Raw genomic sequence first — 16,148 nt, 5'->3', positions numbered from 1 at the left:
TTTGCCACTGTGGCTACCTGTGTGCAGTGATGACATGGAAACACAGCCTCTGCTAAAAGAGCAGAAGTCAGGAGAGCTGACAATCAGACCCAGCTGGACCATGAATTTGTGAACAACGCTGGCTAGGAAACTTCACCTCTTGGTGCCTCAGTCTCACCACATGTGAAATTTGGATAATGATTTATTTTTCTCTAGTAAAGGACATGGACTTTTATGCCCAAACATGATATAGAGCTTATGGTTACCCTTGTGTTTATCATGACACTAGTGACTGGAGCCTGTGCAACCCCCTCAAGGAACAGTTTTCCATTAAAGAAAACTGATGGGTCAGATGCTGTCCAAGTTACAAGAAAGCCTGCTTTTCCCTTCCGATTAGCCAACTTTGTCACAGCTGCTTGGGGAGGTGCTGGGAGGCACCAGCCTTGTTGGCTTCTGTTTCCATTGCAATGCATCTGGCAAGCCAGGGAGAAATGAGGAGCTGGGAAGCTTTGGTAGCATCAGATCCCAAGGTGCCTATTTTTTTTTTTTCTTTTTCTTCCCTGTAGTGGAAAGACTTGAATGGACATTTGGTTTTACAAGACATGGCTTCTGTTCAGGAGCTGTAGATGGTCAGCTGGGAGCTTATAACACAAGACTTTCAGGGTTCTCATGGGCTGCTACAGCAGGGCTTTCTCCTTCACACATCCATATGTTGGAAGTCAGCAAGCTGTAAGGACAGTGGTTCAGGTTTCCTGGCTTTGCTGGGGGTTTGAGGTTCCCAGCTGCTCTTCAGTTTTCTAAAAAGAAGCCACAACTTTAGATTCTAGCTCCCCATTTCATGGTTCCCACTGCCTCAGAGACACACTCTTGTTTTCTTTAATAGAAAAAGTCAAAATGTTTGTGATTTTGCTCCAAATTAGCATTGGAAGCCATGGAAAAAATAGCCAAGTCTCATGCGAAACAGATACATTTTTCTGTAGCTCTCTCAAACCAAAGCACTCTCATTCATGGCTATGAAGTTATCTAAAGTACATTCAGCAAATACTGTTCCTGTCCTCACAAAACTCACCTCCTACACTTCTACCTTTTAGACTAGGCTGATTGAGTAATTTAACTATAAAGTGTTAAGTGGCTAGTTATTTATGGCACAGCAGCTGCATACGAAGCAGACTGAAATCACTAGAAGAGTGCAGAGATGCTAAGAGTGAGGGGAGCAGATAGAGGTGATGCAGCGCTGAAACTGAAATCCTACCCTGACCCTGTGTTTAAATGAATTGTCACAAGATCTTTAGAGAAAATTAGCTTAAGATTTAGAAGGCTTTCAAACAGGTTATGACATATTGGTTATTCCCGCGCCCCCCGACTGTAATTGATCTATTAAATAAAAGCAAAGCATTTTTTAAATTAGTACTGTTTCTATTTACAACACTGATTAGCACCAGAACAAGGCCAGGTATACCCATATTGATTGTATAGGCAAAATATTAACAGATCCTGGCATTGCTAACTGCTGTGTATGAGGTTTCTGTGTCCCAGGGACAGTTCAATTCCTTTTCCACTGATAGAAACAACACATTTGTTCTCAATGTATTACTTTGCAGTGCAGAATTTTCTCTGACTTTCTCAAGAGCCAATTTTAGAGCAGAGCGAACAATCAGTGAAATGAACAGTGGCTAGCATGAAGGGACAGGGTGAACAAGCCGCAGACTCTAGCAGAGATTTCTTTTGATCAGAGGAACTGCTCATGACTTTTGTTCAGTGTCGCATAATGAAAAAAAAATATCCTCTGGTGGAAAAAAAATCTGCCTGTGTCACAGTGGAGTCAGAAGCTGGCAGTTGTAGCGCCTAGACTATTGTTTTAATGATTACTTGTGTTTGCAGGATATGGCATGATCATACAAAATGCGCCTTTGTATTGCTTCCCAGTTTTGAAAATAGCTAAGTGGTGTGGGTTAGAGCAAACAACCAGGCAAAGCAGAACTGACTTAATTGGAGAATGGTTTGGAGTCATACGCCTGGGTAGCAGGGTAAAAGGGATGTGTCCAGGGAATTACTGGAGGGAATTTGGTAAAACTGATGGCTTTTTTTGGGAAAAAAAACCCCATAATATTCTCATCTTCTTCCTATAGCTGCACTGTTATTTATGGATAGGACTGAGGGGGAGGGAGGGAGGGGTGCTTAGAAGGTGCTGACCTTGTATTCTCTGTATTGCTTTGTAAACTCTGTTCTAAAATCAGGAGATTTACAGATGTATTTATTTTGAAATAAGAATATTTTGTTCTGGTTTGGAATAAACCTCTCCAGAATTGGACTTGTCACCTGTGGGGGCAAGATTTGAGGGCTGCACTGATTGCTATGGAGAAACAGGCTGCAAGCACAGAAGGGGAGAGCCTTACCTGGGAAGCCACTGCTTGTCCCAGCAGAGTAGGACCACAATGGGGGGGGGGGGGGGGAGGGGGGGGGGGAATTGCTATTCCAGAATGAGATTATGCAGAGAGTTACCCCAAAGAGCTGGGCAGGGAGAAGTGTATCACCAAATTATTATATTCTGTAGGATCTCCCTCCTGAGGGTGTATTCACATTCTCATGCTTTGATTTAGCAGCACAATCTCACCATTACCATCACTATTGCTTTATTTGCTATTCTTAGTTTTCAGGCTATTAAAAGAAAAGTTTTTTACAAGAGAAAAATAGTCTACCATCTTACTCTGCCAGTAAGCAGGGATTTATCATGTAAGACATTTTTCTAGACTGACAGATTAATATTATTCTTTGGAGTCGTGGTTGGGAAAGGTGAAAAATAAAATCAAAAAGGACAAAGAAGTTAGCACAGCACAGTGTGCATGAGGTACCCTGAGCAGAGAAAACACACTGGATGACACACTTGGGGTGGAACAGAAGTGGGAAAAAGTAATTTTATCTCAGCACTTGCTTTGGCTGACTTCTTAGTCGCCAACATGCTAATGGCTCTTCCCCTAGCAACTACAGAGCTTCCAACATGCAACTATTCTTTGGTCATAAAGACAAAAAATGGAGTTTGCCAGAACAGAGCTACCCCATTCTGGGCTGCTGACAACAGTCCCAGACTGTCCATATGCTCTGCTGCACTCAAAAGTGGTAAAGCAACATTTTTCCTCCCGCTGGTGCCGGTGGTGTCCCTCTGGTTGTTATTGTTTCCATCCAGACCCTCTCCTCTTCCCTGGAGCTCCTGCCTGTTCTGTTTCAGGCTGTACCGACAGCAATGTCACAGCTCCTGAGTGCTGAGGAGAGCGAACAGATGTAGCTATTGTTGCTTCCCTGCGAGCCAGTGGCACGGCCCGTCTCACTTTATTTCTAGAAATGGCTCATGCGGGATGGCCATGGAATGGTTCAGAGTGACAAAAGGACATGGAGGGCCCAGGGATACTCTCACAGGGCAGGCCCAGGTGGAGGTGTCACTGGCCTGTGTCTGGCAGGGAGGAACAGGACCTGTTGCCTTCGGGGCTGTGGGGTCTAACAGTAATCTCTTTTTCTAAGGTGTTGTGTGTGATCAGGGAGGTGGGGAGCAGGGAGTGAGGTGGCAAAGGACTAGCGGGTCCACTAGCAGGGGATAGATAGGCAGTGCTCAGTTCTACCCAGCAGGAATTCAGGGCTCTGAAGGGTTTGGTAGAGATCGACTGCAGTGTTCCCTCTCTCAGTGAGCGCCATGGGATTTGGATTCTCTCTGCACAAAGGCAGAGCATGGGTGTTAGAAGAGACCCCCAAGCATTGCCTATGAAGCCTGTGTTTTCTTCACAGTACAGCTCATGATCAGCTTAAGCCCATGCTGCATTTTGAAGGGGCTGATCCCATTTTCTCTTCCATCTCTCAGCTAGACACTTCCCCCCCACCCCCGTCTTGTTCAAGTCCAGCCAAAATCTATCTTATCATGGAATGGGCCACATACTTTGTGCAAGAGTGAGCAGGCAGGTAATGGTGGCAACCTGGCCTCACATCTGCTTAAGCTGACTGTGAAACTGCACCCTTGGCTGGGGTCATCTAATTCCCATGTTTAATTCTCTGTTAAGCATCCTGGTATCTTACAGCCCCCGGCAGAAATCCTTCTTGTTTGACTGACCTGGGGGTTCCTGATGCAGCAGACAAGCTTAGTCAGGTCAGCAGAAGAGCTGAAGGTATATCGAAACACTAATTTCTTCCTTTAGCCATTAGCAGCAGAGGGAAAAATTCATTGTTCTGATTCCTTTCCATGAAAGACAAGAATGGACAAGATACTAGGTTTTTCCACCATTAAATCTGTCTTCCCAAACCTACTCATCACAATTTACTGTGCTTTCAGAGGAGACTCAGTGCTACATGCTGTTGTCTTGAGGGTAAGGATTTTTATGTTTATCTGCGCACTCACTGCCAAGGCAGATAGGAGACTTTATTCTCTACGTTATCACTATTTTTCTACTTCTTAGGAGCCAGTTTGACTTTAAAGAGAGGGGTAAATATTTGAGCTTATTTTGCACACTTAATGTGAGGCTCCGGGTTTTTTTTTTTTATACTTATTTATATCCACTAAAATAATCAGCTCAAACAGGTTTTTTCAGCTTCTTGGGCTAAAAACTTCCCTTTTGCTAATTTTCACTTGCTCTGTTCATTATTCTGTGCTAGACTCTTCCCTCCCCTGATTGCATGTTATCACCTTCAATGGAACAGCTGTGTCATTGCTAAAGGGTGTTAATCTTCCCCTATCTGGCACCTTATTGACAGCTAGAGTCAGGAAGGCCCCCAGTCTTTTCTGACTTGGGTGACTTCTCAAAACATTCCTTTTTTAGCTTCCTTTTCATTTTGTAGCAATTCCGCCATAGTCTGACCTGGAGAGGTAGCCACGGCCTAGCACAGCCCCTCCTGGGCTGCTGAAGCCAGGTTCGAAATGTTCTGCCTAGATCAGTTGTAGTGATTATAACCAGGAGAATATTCCCCAACAATGTCAAGGGACAATAAGCCACAGCTAATCAATAAGCACAATACCTACGGCACACCAGAGCCCAGAATAGAAACTGCTCCGGCAGGTGGGACAGCTGGCTTGAATTTTTATGTAGCGGTTGTGAAAGGCACTGTGGCTTTCAGAGAGACAAGAGCCGCGCTGACAGTGACAGATCCCCCGTTACATTGTGCCACTGAACAGAATGAGCCACTTCAGCAGATATATAGTTCATTTTTCCTGAGAGTTTTGTAATGGGTTGGAATTAGTCTAGAATTTCATTTTTCTGAATTCCCTTTGCCTGCCAGCGTTCTGGATTGCCCTGCAGTTTCCAAGGTCACCTTGACTTTCGGCAGATCTGGAGAGTTGCCGTGACTCTGGAAAGCTCCAGGGCAAATTTGTGTGCTGAGCCGATGGCCTGTACAGCTCTGCCTTAGAACAGCCAGTGCAGCAGTGGGCACTCTGGTCGGGATTTCTGCTGTTCCTCGTGAATGCTGGGTCCAAGGGGATATCTTCCAGAGACAGCCAGTTATGCAATGGAGGAGCAATAGGAAGCACCTTTTTTTCCCAGTCTTTATGCTCCTTGACTGTTAAATAAATGCAGATATTCCGATTTATCCTGCCTGTGTTCAAACACAGCCCTGAGGTGCTGAAGTTGGCAACAACTTGCCTTTTTCCTCCCAAGTCAATAGAAAGAGACTGAAACCACCGAGCCCACTTATGGCTGGTGTTGCTTCGTAGAGGTCTCCCCCGTGGGTGGTACAAGAAACCCTGAGCAGCAGTTCCTAACTGGAGACATTAAGCAGTTAATCAACACCAGTTGTCCTGGCCTCCTCCTGCCTCCTCCTGGAGTCACTGTAGCAGAGTGGTGGCCACCAGAAGTGGGACCTGACACAGCCCACAGCTGATATAACCTTAATTTCCCACTGAGCCTGAACATTTCTGACAGTAGAAAACATTTACCAGTGGACTGCTGAGCAGATCAAGATGGATACAGTTCTCTTGTTGTTTGTATTAGGAGGTAGGTCCAGAAAAAGGAGACAAATGGGGTCATAAAAGACATGTAGCATTTATTTTATAAAGCTATTTATATAGATTTAAAAAGCTATATATATAAAGCTATTTATATATTTACTCATCCAGCCTCTCCAGTACTTAAAAAGGCAGCTGAGTGCGGCACAGGAATTTGAGTACAGAGCTGAGAACGGGGAGTGTAGCGGCTTTTGCAGGACTTGAACTGACAATCTAATTTTACTCCCAGTGTAATTGGAGTTATCTAATTGACTATGATTATTAAATTTATTAGACCGGTCAAAACTGGGGCAATACTAATAGGCAATCTGTGCCCAGAACGACTTTACCTAACAGCCAATGTACAAGTACTCACTAGATGATATGCTATATCCTAATTTGAAGGTACATGTGCTGGCTATGACTGTCAATTGACTTCAGGCTTGACCCTCACAAATACTGTATTCCCCTTCAGATACACTTTCTGTGGGGCTGCAATTCCAAATATTCTGCTGCATCTCCAAAGCCATCAGCAGATTTCTTTTGGGCATGAGCTGGGACAACGACATTTTCAGATAGGCTTGGCCAGACGTAGTCGTTAAAAGAACTAGGCCAACGCAGAGCATCGTTAATGAAAGAAACACAGACCCCCCCCCGGAAAATATGAACATCAGGTTATTTGGCCACCAGCTGATTCCTTATCAATAAGTGATGCAGCAGAAGGCGAAGTTGTATTAACACATGCTGAGAGGCGGCTGTCACATGGAGAGGCACCGCACTCGGGATAATAACCTGGTCTCAGTATTCTGGAGCCCACATCAAAGCATAACATGCCAGACACCCATTTTTTTTTCCTTTTTTTTTTTCTTTAGTTTTGATTTTCACACTACACATGAATAACCTGCTCAGCTAAACAGCCTTAGCTGCCTCCCACCGCGTGTGCCCTGGGCCCTGGGGAGCTGAGCTGGCTGGCTTCAGGGCTTCAGTTAAGTCACCGCTTGCTGCCTGGGTGTGCTTGCCCTGCCGTAGTTTGATACAGTCATATATTACAAACGACTCTTTTTCCCATCTCAGGAGAAGGAAAACCATCAAAAACTGGCTGAATATTTGATCTGACGTAAAATGAAAGAATAATGCACTCAGTGTAGTTATAAGTTTGCTTCAGGATGTCGGCTTTGTTCACTCTGACCAAACTCTGTGCTCAGAGCTCACAGCCAGACAGCTAAGAGAAGTCTGAATATTATTTAAAGGATTGAGAAGGTCACGGTGGCCTGAACCTCTCGGGTCTGAGCTAATCTCCTTGGCACAGCAGCCTGCTCTTGCTCAGCAGCTTGTGCTTGCAGGTACATTCGTGTAGAGCAATGCCATCCAGTGGTTGCTCAGATTCATCACAAAGCCAATGGCTCCTTCCTGAGGGACATTACACGAGCCAGCCGAAATGTTTCTGCTCTGGTTCCCAGATAAGGCATTTCTCAGTTATTAAAAGACTGTGACAATGGCCAGCTTGATTGCTTCCAGCTTGTTTGGCTTTTTGCCAGTAAAACCCAGGTATGTTTTAAGTAGCAGCCACTTGAAAATGGTTAATAGACATTTGGGGGGAAATAATATTTTATGTATGCAGTCAAAATACACATCGTCAGGCCTGGATTTTGGTGTGGGGAGTGGTTAAATGGAGTCACGTGGAAAATTACGCTGACTTTTGAGACAAAAATGCAGTCTGTGAATGAAACTTTCCCTGTCCAAAGGCTGGGAGATAATTGATGTCACTCGGTGGGACATTCTTCCTTGAGGACTATGCCCAAAGGAAAGGACAAGCAAGGGCTGTGCTGTGCAGAACATTTCTCCATCAATGTCTCGTTTTAAGACCCCCAGCGCTGCTGGTTACACAAGGGCTGGACATTTTGGGAGGGACCTTAAACCTGCCTAGCCGCATCCCCTCTCTCGCCTTCTCCCAAAGACGCACCATCACACGGTGGCACAGGCCAACACCCTGTAGTGACTAAATTAAGCTGGCAACATCTACTTGCCTGTTGCACTCCCCAGGTCAGATGTAATTGCATGGCCGCAGACGTGGATGATGTATCACACCAAAACCACGACCCTTTGGCCCATCCCCGGTACATTCCAGCACAGGCTCTGGCCGCGCTGAAGGGGGTGCGTGTACCCAGTGGGTCCAATCCTGCTTTACACCTGGGCCCTTTCACGCTGCTGCTGAGCTGCCAGCCGGGGTGCTGGGTGCCCGCCTGCTGCCCTGTTTCGGTGTGCTGCTGCTCCGGCTCTGCGGTACAAATTCCAATCAGGTGCAACAAAGCCCACCGGGTGCTGCTGACAACAGGTGTCTCATTAAACATCTCTCAACCTTACAGGCATTCGCATTGACAAGAACCAAACTCACACTCAATCACAGCTTAATCACAGCCAAACTCTATTAACAAGTCATACTAATTACCAACTTCTAACAATTTCTCAGGTTCAGAGGCAAAATATCCTTTCTTTATAGATGAAAACAGACTTGTGATACTCCAGCTCTGGCCATAATTAGGTCCTTTTAAACAAAACAAAACTAAAATAAAAATCCAGACAGATCCCTTTGTGATAACAGTCCTGAAATTACAGTTGTACAACGAGATGTTTTGTTTGTTTTAATTTTGTATCTGCTATGTTGCCCACAAGGGTCCAATTAGCTTGTTACAGATGCTTGTATCAGTTTTATCCACTTGTCTTTTTAAAATTTTTTTTTAAGAGGGGTAACTTGTAGCACAGATTGCTGGCCTGCAGGCATCCAGAGATCAACAACCAGCTTTCTGTGATACCAAGCCCCTTGTGAAACAGGCAGTCCTTACCCACAGCATTCATAATGCAAAGGGTAAAATGAACAGAGGGGAGGGAGGAGCTTGCGCTGGATTTTGGATTATTGTGGAATAATCTGGTGTGTTCAAAAGTGGCCTGAAGATGGCAATTCTGCCATGGCTAAGAATAACTTTGACAAACTTTGGTTGCTACACCTTGGAAATTGAAATGCAGGTTTTATTTTTACTAGTGTGAAGCGCTGCCTTGCAACAACACAGAAAGCTCTTAAGATGTGGCTTTGAATTGTCCATGTCACTATTTATTCTTGTCCCCTGGTATGTTTGGCACACGTGTAATTCTGTGTTAACCTGGACGCTCTCCTCCATTGTGTGGCTGTGTTGAGTGCCCGAGCACTTGAGAACTCACTTGTGTAATCGATACGCTTACAAAAGGGTACATATAAATAACATGAAGAATCTGACTTGAACTGACAGTGGGGCTATCGCAGCTAGGGCTAATGCCTCATCCTTAACTCATGCTGCTGCTGGAGAGGGGAAAAAAAACCCAACAAACCTGCAACAGACTGAGTTAAGGACTAACGTAAGATTTCCTAGCATTTTCTGAGCAGTGTGGCTCAAGGGAGAAAGCTTCCTCCAAGTACCTGCAGTGCAAAATACAGAAGCTAGTTTTTTACCTGTTCTTGGGTTTAGTTGCTGTTTGCTTTTCCTCCTCTTAATTTTAAAAGGAACTTAACATTTCTCCTGGAAGATTATAACGATGCAGCTCAGCAGAGACTCACCAGCTCGAGGCTTTGTATCCGCAATTTTTACCTCCGGCACAGTCAGTTTTGTTTCTTCAGTGAGGCGCGACAGGCTGAGCACAGGATACCTGGAGCTCCTGGGAGAAGGCTGCATTTCCTGGGTAGGTTGGTGTGATGTGGGGTCTGAGTTCAGCTTGCTGTGAGTTGTTACGCGATGGAGCTGCAGGCACCTGGAAGCAGCTGCAGGGAGGAGCAGGGTGGCACCCAGCTATGGAGAAGAGTGAGGCAAACCCACCCACCTTCGATGCCTCCAGTGCAGCCCCACGGGCTCCGTTCTTTGCTCGCCTGCACTGCTGGAGACCAGCTGGGACCCTGGTGTGACAAAAAGTGTCACAATGCTTTAATGGTAATGAAAGATGGGGGGAAATCAGTCCAAAAATTATCGTTACCTGGTAAATGCAGAAGGCTTGGGTTTAAGGTTCAGTGTTGAAGGCTTTGTCTTGCAAGGGTACAGCCCTCTCATCCTGACACTGCCATCCTCCTCTGTCCTGAGGCTGACTGGGTACGGTGAGGTGATGGCCTGCCAGAGGATGGAGCACAGACCATGGCGCAGATCTACAGACAGAGATCAGCCCACTGTGCAAAGCATCGTACAAAGCTTTTCTGCAGCTTTCAGGCTGCAGATGGATCAGACCAGTGTTTCCCTTCTTGCTAGTCTTCCACGTGAGCTGGCAGCACCTTCCCAAATGTATTTCAGCAAGGAGATGTACCAGAGACAGATGGGATACAGTTAAGCTGCAGGTGAGTAACAGGGAAATCCTGGTGATGCTACACACGGGTGCCTCTACCCGACCTGACAGCACAGGGAGCCCTTTACCGGTACTGCACAGCAGTGGTGCTGCAAAAGGTGGCACCGCTGCTGCAGGCACTTTTGTTTCTACGACCCTGAGTAGATGTGCTTGGAGCAGCCACACTGCCACTGACAAGTGGCATCTCTCATGCCAGTGAAGGCGAGATTTTGAGGCTCAGGAACAAGGAGAAGTAGAGGGTTTGTTGGTTTAGTTTGTGTTTTGGTTTGGTTTGTTTGGGTTTTTTTTTTTTCTGTGAAAATGCTTGTTTTCAGTGTGAGGTCCACTCCTGCTTGAGCAGCAGGAGAAAAAAAGAAGGTCTTTGTTCATAGCCATACTAAGGCAGTACAGGAGATGAGATATCCATGTGCAATGGAATAACCATGAGAACATTCATGCAGTGTTTCATCAAGGGAAAACGGGATATTTTTGTCTAGCCACAGTCTCGTTCCTCTTCATAAAAGGCTGTTTCAGACCAGAGCAGAGCACCCTTTTCCCTGGCTTTTGCCAGCTGAGATTTGGTAGAAGAGGTTAGCAGGTGCTGATGCAGGCTTCAGAGGTTCTTGCTGGTTCCCACGTTCCTTCAGCATACAAGCCCAGGGCTGAAGCAATCTGGCTCCTTTTGGGGAGTACAGCGTGCACGATCAGCAACAACCCTTCCTGGTTCTGAGCTTTTCTCTGGCATATGAATTTCTTTCTTCTTCATGGACTTTTATTATTCCTGAACTTACAACCTCCCCCCCCCCCCAAAAAAAAAAAAAAAAATACAATTGAAGCTTTATTATTTTGTGGAGCTGTCGCTTCTGATCAGAAACTGAAATCCTGCTTCATGCTCCTCCAATGTAGAAATCTGTCAGGTAAATAGAAATCACCTCGTAAAAGCCCTTAAACAGCTCTGGTTTATATTTTAATTGAGGAACAGAACATTTTAAGCACTTTTATTGGGTGGCGCCTGCTGAATGACAGATGTCTGTGGTGGAGTAATGCTGAGCACACTTTCATAAAACAGGGCAATTCCTTGCTTAAAACATTTACAATTAAAAGCTTGATTGAATAACAATGAGTTCTGTGCATGGAGCTCATTTCTGCACTTGTTTGTGCACCTGAATCAGGCTGTGATCATTCAGTAGGTTGGATACGAGGTGCCAGTTGCTTTGTTCAATGACCAAATAGTGCTCACAGGCACAGCTGGAAATATGCCTTTGATTTTTCACCAAGATAGAGATAAGGTATGCTATGCTGTGCTGTTAGACTTGTTAATACCCTCGTTACACCTGGGAGACTGGTTTTTGGATTTTTTTTTAAACTACATGTTAGTAACTCTCCCAACTTGTCAAGAACCAGAGATTTAAAAATGAACGCTAATCCTTAGCAGCTGAGAAAGTCTTAACTAGCTTCTGCTTTGTTTTTTCTATCTAGCTCCTGTGACCTCTATTACTGTAATACCCGAGAACGTCACCTTTGTTCGTGCACGGATACAGTATCTGAAGGAAGTTAGGTTGGTATTAATGGTATTTTCTTCTGTTACATGTGGGGAACTGAGGCACAGAGAAGTCACACGACTAGGCCAAAGGTGTTCTTCAAAAAGGGGTTCCAGTGCTGTAGGAACATGACCAGTCTTTGGATGGTATTTAAAATTCAGCCTTGTGAATGTAGAAATAAGCTTAAAGAAAGCACAAAACACCCAACAGCAAACCAGATGACACGGCACAAACTGCAGCCTTTCACTCAAGCCAATGAAGGGACTCAAGTGAGAAAGGATTTCAGGTTTCAGCCCTTCTGAACTGAAAAAGACCGTGTCTAAACTGACATCAGCACAAACCTGAGAAGGCACAGAAAATCCTAATGGCAAGGACGTGAACTGCTGAAAAACAGCCTCACTTTTCTCAAAAAAAAGATGGACCCACAAAGTAGATGTTGCCACAGCAGAAAGAACATGTGTCATGGGAACAGCAGAGGCAAAATGTGTTGTGGGAAAATCTTGATGGATTCAGCCCAGGATGAGAATATGCAAATTTATGCAAAATTGAATGCAATTGAACAAGATAACATATATCCCAGCAATGAAGAAAATTTACAGCATACTCGGAAAAAAAGATGGAGTTTAAATCCAGTGGGGGTCTGAGGAAGTTTAAGCCATCCCCAGTGACTACATTTTGGCAGGAATATGAAGGTTTCTCCAAAAATGAGTCAGGAAAGTGCTGCAGAAGTGAAACAAGGAGTAACAGAAGTGCAAGGGTCAGTTACAGAACTAAATGGAAGACATGTAACCCAGCCCTCCTACATAACAACAGAGTAGGTACTAAGTAATGATAGTTTGTCTGCTACTAAAAAGTCACCCTGTAGTTCACTTCTGGGATACTGTATGTTTTTTCTCTTCTCGGCCTGCTCTACTGGCAGAGTGATTTTGAAGAGTTGCTGGTTTCCAGCTCCAAAGTAGCTAATTTCAGTTCCAGGGGAAACAAAACTCTAAACTAGCTTTATTTGTAAAATCCTTTAAGAAGTGGGAATGTCCTCTGGTTGTAAGAAAAGGGAGTGCAATTCAGAGCCTGGTACAAATTTAATTAAACATAATCTTCCTTGTGGAATGAGTTACTGAGCTCTTTCAGGCTAAACATCCTTGATTTTTATTGTGCTGTCCTCCAATAACACAAACCCTTTTGCAGGGCCATGCTAGCCCATCACCTGCCTTCACCGTGGTGGCACAAGTTGCCCTGCCACCGACAAGGAACATTCTGGGAGCTAATAACTTTCTACTTTTACATGGCAAATCCATCTCTCTGGGTTGTCAGATCACTCCGACACGGCTCTCCCGCATCAGGAAACTACCAATGCTGTCCCCATGCTGCTGGGGTGAGGAACACACGGAGCCGCACCGGCTGCACAACAGCACCGACTGCCCTGCACCGCCCGTAGAAACAAACAGACATTTCCAGCTACTTAAAAAAACTGCAGGGGGGTGGGTGGGGGGCTGGGGTTGGGAAATAATGTGTTGGGGCTGTTACTCTCTACAGAAAACAGGTCCCCTGATCTTGGATGCATGGCTGAGCTCGGCATGAGTAAAGGAGGGAGGTGTGCGCTGATGGAGGTGCTGAGGATCTGGCTTGCAGACCTGCCTTTGCGAAGGGTCAAGACAATCTCACGTAAGGCACAACTCTGTTAGTTTTGTTCTCTTTTTTTAGGACAGCCTTGGCTTTTTTCTGGGAATGACATTCTGCAATGTGTGAGAAATGAGAACAAATCAGTCTAAAGGGAAAGAGTGCAACACATCGGCTGCAAGCCTAAATAAATACTAAGGTCTGCAGCTGCCTGGCTGAATTTTGTTTTTACATACGTAAGACAACTTCTATCAACGCAGTTGTATTTCACAAACCTCTCTCTTTTGTTGTTAACCATTTATAGCTGCTACCTACTGAACAATAACAAAATAATAATAAAAGGAAGTCACCTCTTTATTAGAAAAGAGATAATTCCTAAGCAAGATTATATACTGCTCTGAAAAGCTACTGGGACTTTCTAATGATAAATCTAGTCCCCACATGCCCCTTATTCAGTGGGATGTGTTCTTTCAGCCTTGACGGTGGGCTGGGAGGTGTCCTCTGCCATCCCGGCACAATGGCCTTGGCTGGGGCTTTAGTATTCCTTGGAAGTGCCCCACTGTGTGTGATGAGGGTTTTCATGAAGATGCAGCCAGGGCTTGAGTCAAAGCACAGCAGTGTCGAAGTGGATCTTTCCAGGGATGCTGGGATGTGAAGTGCTCGTGGGTTTCTTTGACAACGGCAAAATGAGTCCTTGTGCTGTATTCCCCAGGCTTTCTTCTAGACGTCTACCAGTTACACCCTTCCTTCCCGCCTGCAATTAGCACTTACAGTGTTGCAAAGGGAGATGAGATTCGCTCTCCACCATCCTCCTCCAGAAATCACTCACACCTTCCCCACTGGGTGGGAACATGCACTGTGGGTTAGGAAATATTCTCATAGTGGAATTACATTTGCAGCAATCCTACCCCCGCCTCCTGTTTTCTTCTGGCTATTAGACTCCACTGCTCATCGTGGTACAGGAGCACGTGAACACAAAAGCTCAGGCACAGCATTTGGTTCAGCAAAGACCCAAATCTCCGTGATTCTGTTCATCCCCCCCCCCCTCCCCCCCCCGGAACTGCACATGCACGAAGAGGGCCCAGTATGTTTCATACAGGGTAACTGGAGCTGGATAAGTGCCTGCAATTTTGGAAGAGTGGGTGAGGAGAGAAGTGGGAGTGTATGACCGTTGACCTTAATTAGAGGAGATAAAAATGTCGAAACATGATTCCTAAGAAAACCAAGGAAGGCCTCTATTGTCGAGTGTTTCCACATGGATGCCACTGAGAAGAGGTCAAGTGCTTTCTATATACTTTAAGTAAACAGCAGATTGTGAGTTCACTGTCTGGACTGGATTTGAGCAGCCTCTCTGTTCTGCAAGATCATAATTGAGTCTTATGTACTTGATATCCACCAACATTATTACTTGAGAGTTGTCAGGAAATAATACAGTGGTGATTAATAGTTATAAAGCTTGTTAGTAAAACTATGCCTAATGTCATATATGGCTGACCCCATACTGGAATTGTCTCGGGCTCCTACCCTAAAAGAGCAACAATGATGGACTTAAAAAACAGCCTCTGCTTTTGGTGGCTTTGTATGATAAAGACATGTCTCCTTGCATATTCATTATGTAAAAACTGCACATAGCCTTCAAAATTAAATCTGCTAAATGAGAAATAGGTTATATGTCAGGAACAGAGTGCTCCAAGTAAGGTATTTTATTTAAATGCTACTGTGAAGCATATCAAGCCAAATTAAAATGTTAGGCATAAAATTCTTCTGTTCATCTTTGCAGCTATCCTGACTGAAGGTTAAGAAGACTGAATGTGGTGGGTTTGTTCCAAAACCAGCTCCATTTGCCTACCTAGAAGTGGGACAACAACCTTATTTCAAATTTGCAAATTCACCTCTAGTGTTACAGCCGGCAATTACATTATTAACAGGTAGCAGTATGTATCTCAGGTGCTCAGCATCTCTTCCATACCCAGGAGAGACCATGCCATCCCCTTATTAAAGGTCTTGTTTACAGACAGGGAAACTGAGTCAAAGAGCAATGATCCAAGACCTCAGAAATCAGTGGCAGACCATCCAGAGCCCCCAGCTAGACCCAGCAGACCTAATAACTTCTCCAGCTATTACAAGCAGGAAGAAAGGGCAGGAGTGCTCATAGGGCATAATTGGAAACAGATGAATCACTGGAAATCTTCTTGTCCATTCAGTGGGCTTCAGCTGAGGATTTGAGATATTGTGACCCAAATTATTTAAGGTGTATTGCTGGGAGGAAGGAATGAGGCATGAAACTTGGAGAGCTTAGTTCCTGAGATTCCTCTTGGAAGCCAAGCTGTAAAGCTTTAGATGCACTTGAAGCAAAAAACCCCTTCCTTCCCTGCCTGCATCTGCCTGTGAAAAGGAAAAAGAAAGTGCAGCTGATTTGTGAATGCTTTCTTGCTAGCACTGTGGATTTGAAATCTCTGTCCTTGATTAAAGTGGGGAATGCAACTGCACAAGTCATTAATTATTACTGATAATCCAAAGTAGTGATGGAGCCAAATAAAAGTCTCCTGCCACTATGATCAGATTCTGGAAAAGAGACAGACCCGAGAGCCTCCAGCCTATTTGCTTTTCCCTTTTTTGTGCAAGATGTGTCTGAATTGCTAGGTCTCCAAACCCTGCGTGTACTCAGGGTACCTGATGTCTACAGGTACAGATCAAGAGATATGAACTTTATC

General features: G+C 44.9%; 1 long non-coding RNA gene across 1 annotated transcript in view; it reads left to right on the top strand.

Moving 5' to 3' along the window:
- The window catches only part of LOC114013567 (uncharacterized), a 49,442-nt gene extending 36,135 nt beyond the window's left edge, over positions 1–13,307 (top strand). The window contains exon 4 of the long non-coding RNA XR_003556612.2: positions 11,756–13,307. This is a non-coding gene — a long non-coding RNA (uncharacterized LOC114013567). The remainder of the gene's footprint in view (positions 1–11,755) is intronic.
- The last annotated feature ends 2,841 nt before the right edge of the window (positions 13,308–16,148 follow it).

The sequence above is a fragment of the Falco peregrinus genome, chromosome 1, assembly GCF_023634155.1.
Source record: "Falco peregrinus isolate bFalPer1 chromosome 1, bFalPer1.pri, whole genome shotgun sequence".
In the NCBI taxonomy this organism is placed as follows: Eukaryota; Metazoa; Chordata; class Aves; order Falconiformes; family Falconidae; genus Falco; species Falco peregrinus.
This window is presented reverse-complemented; position numbering and strand designations above follow the sequence as displayed.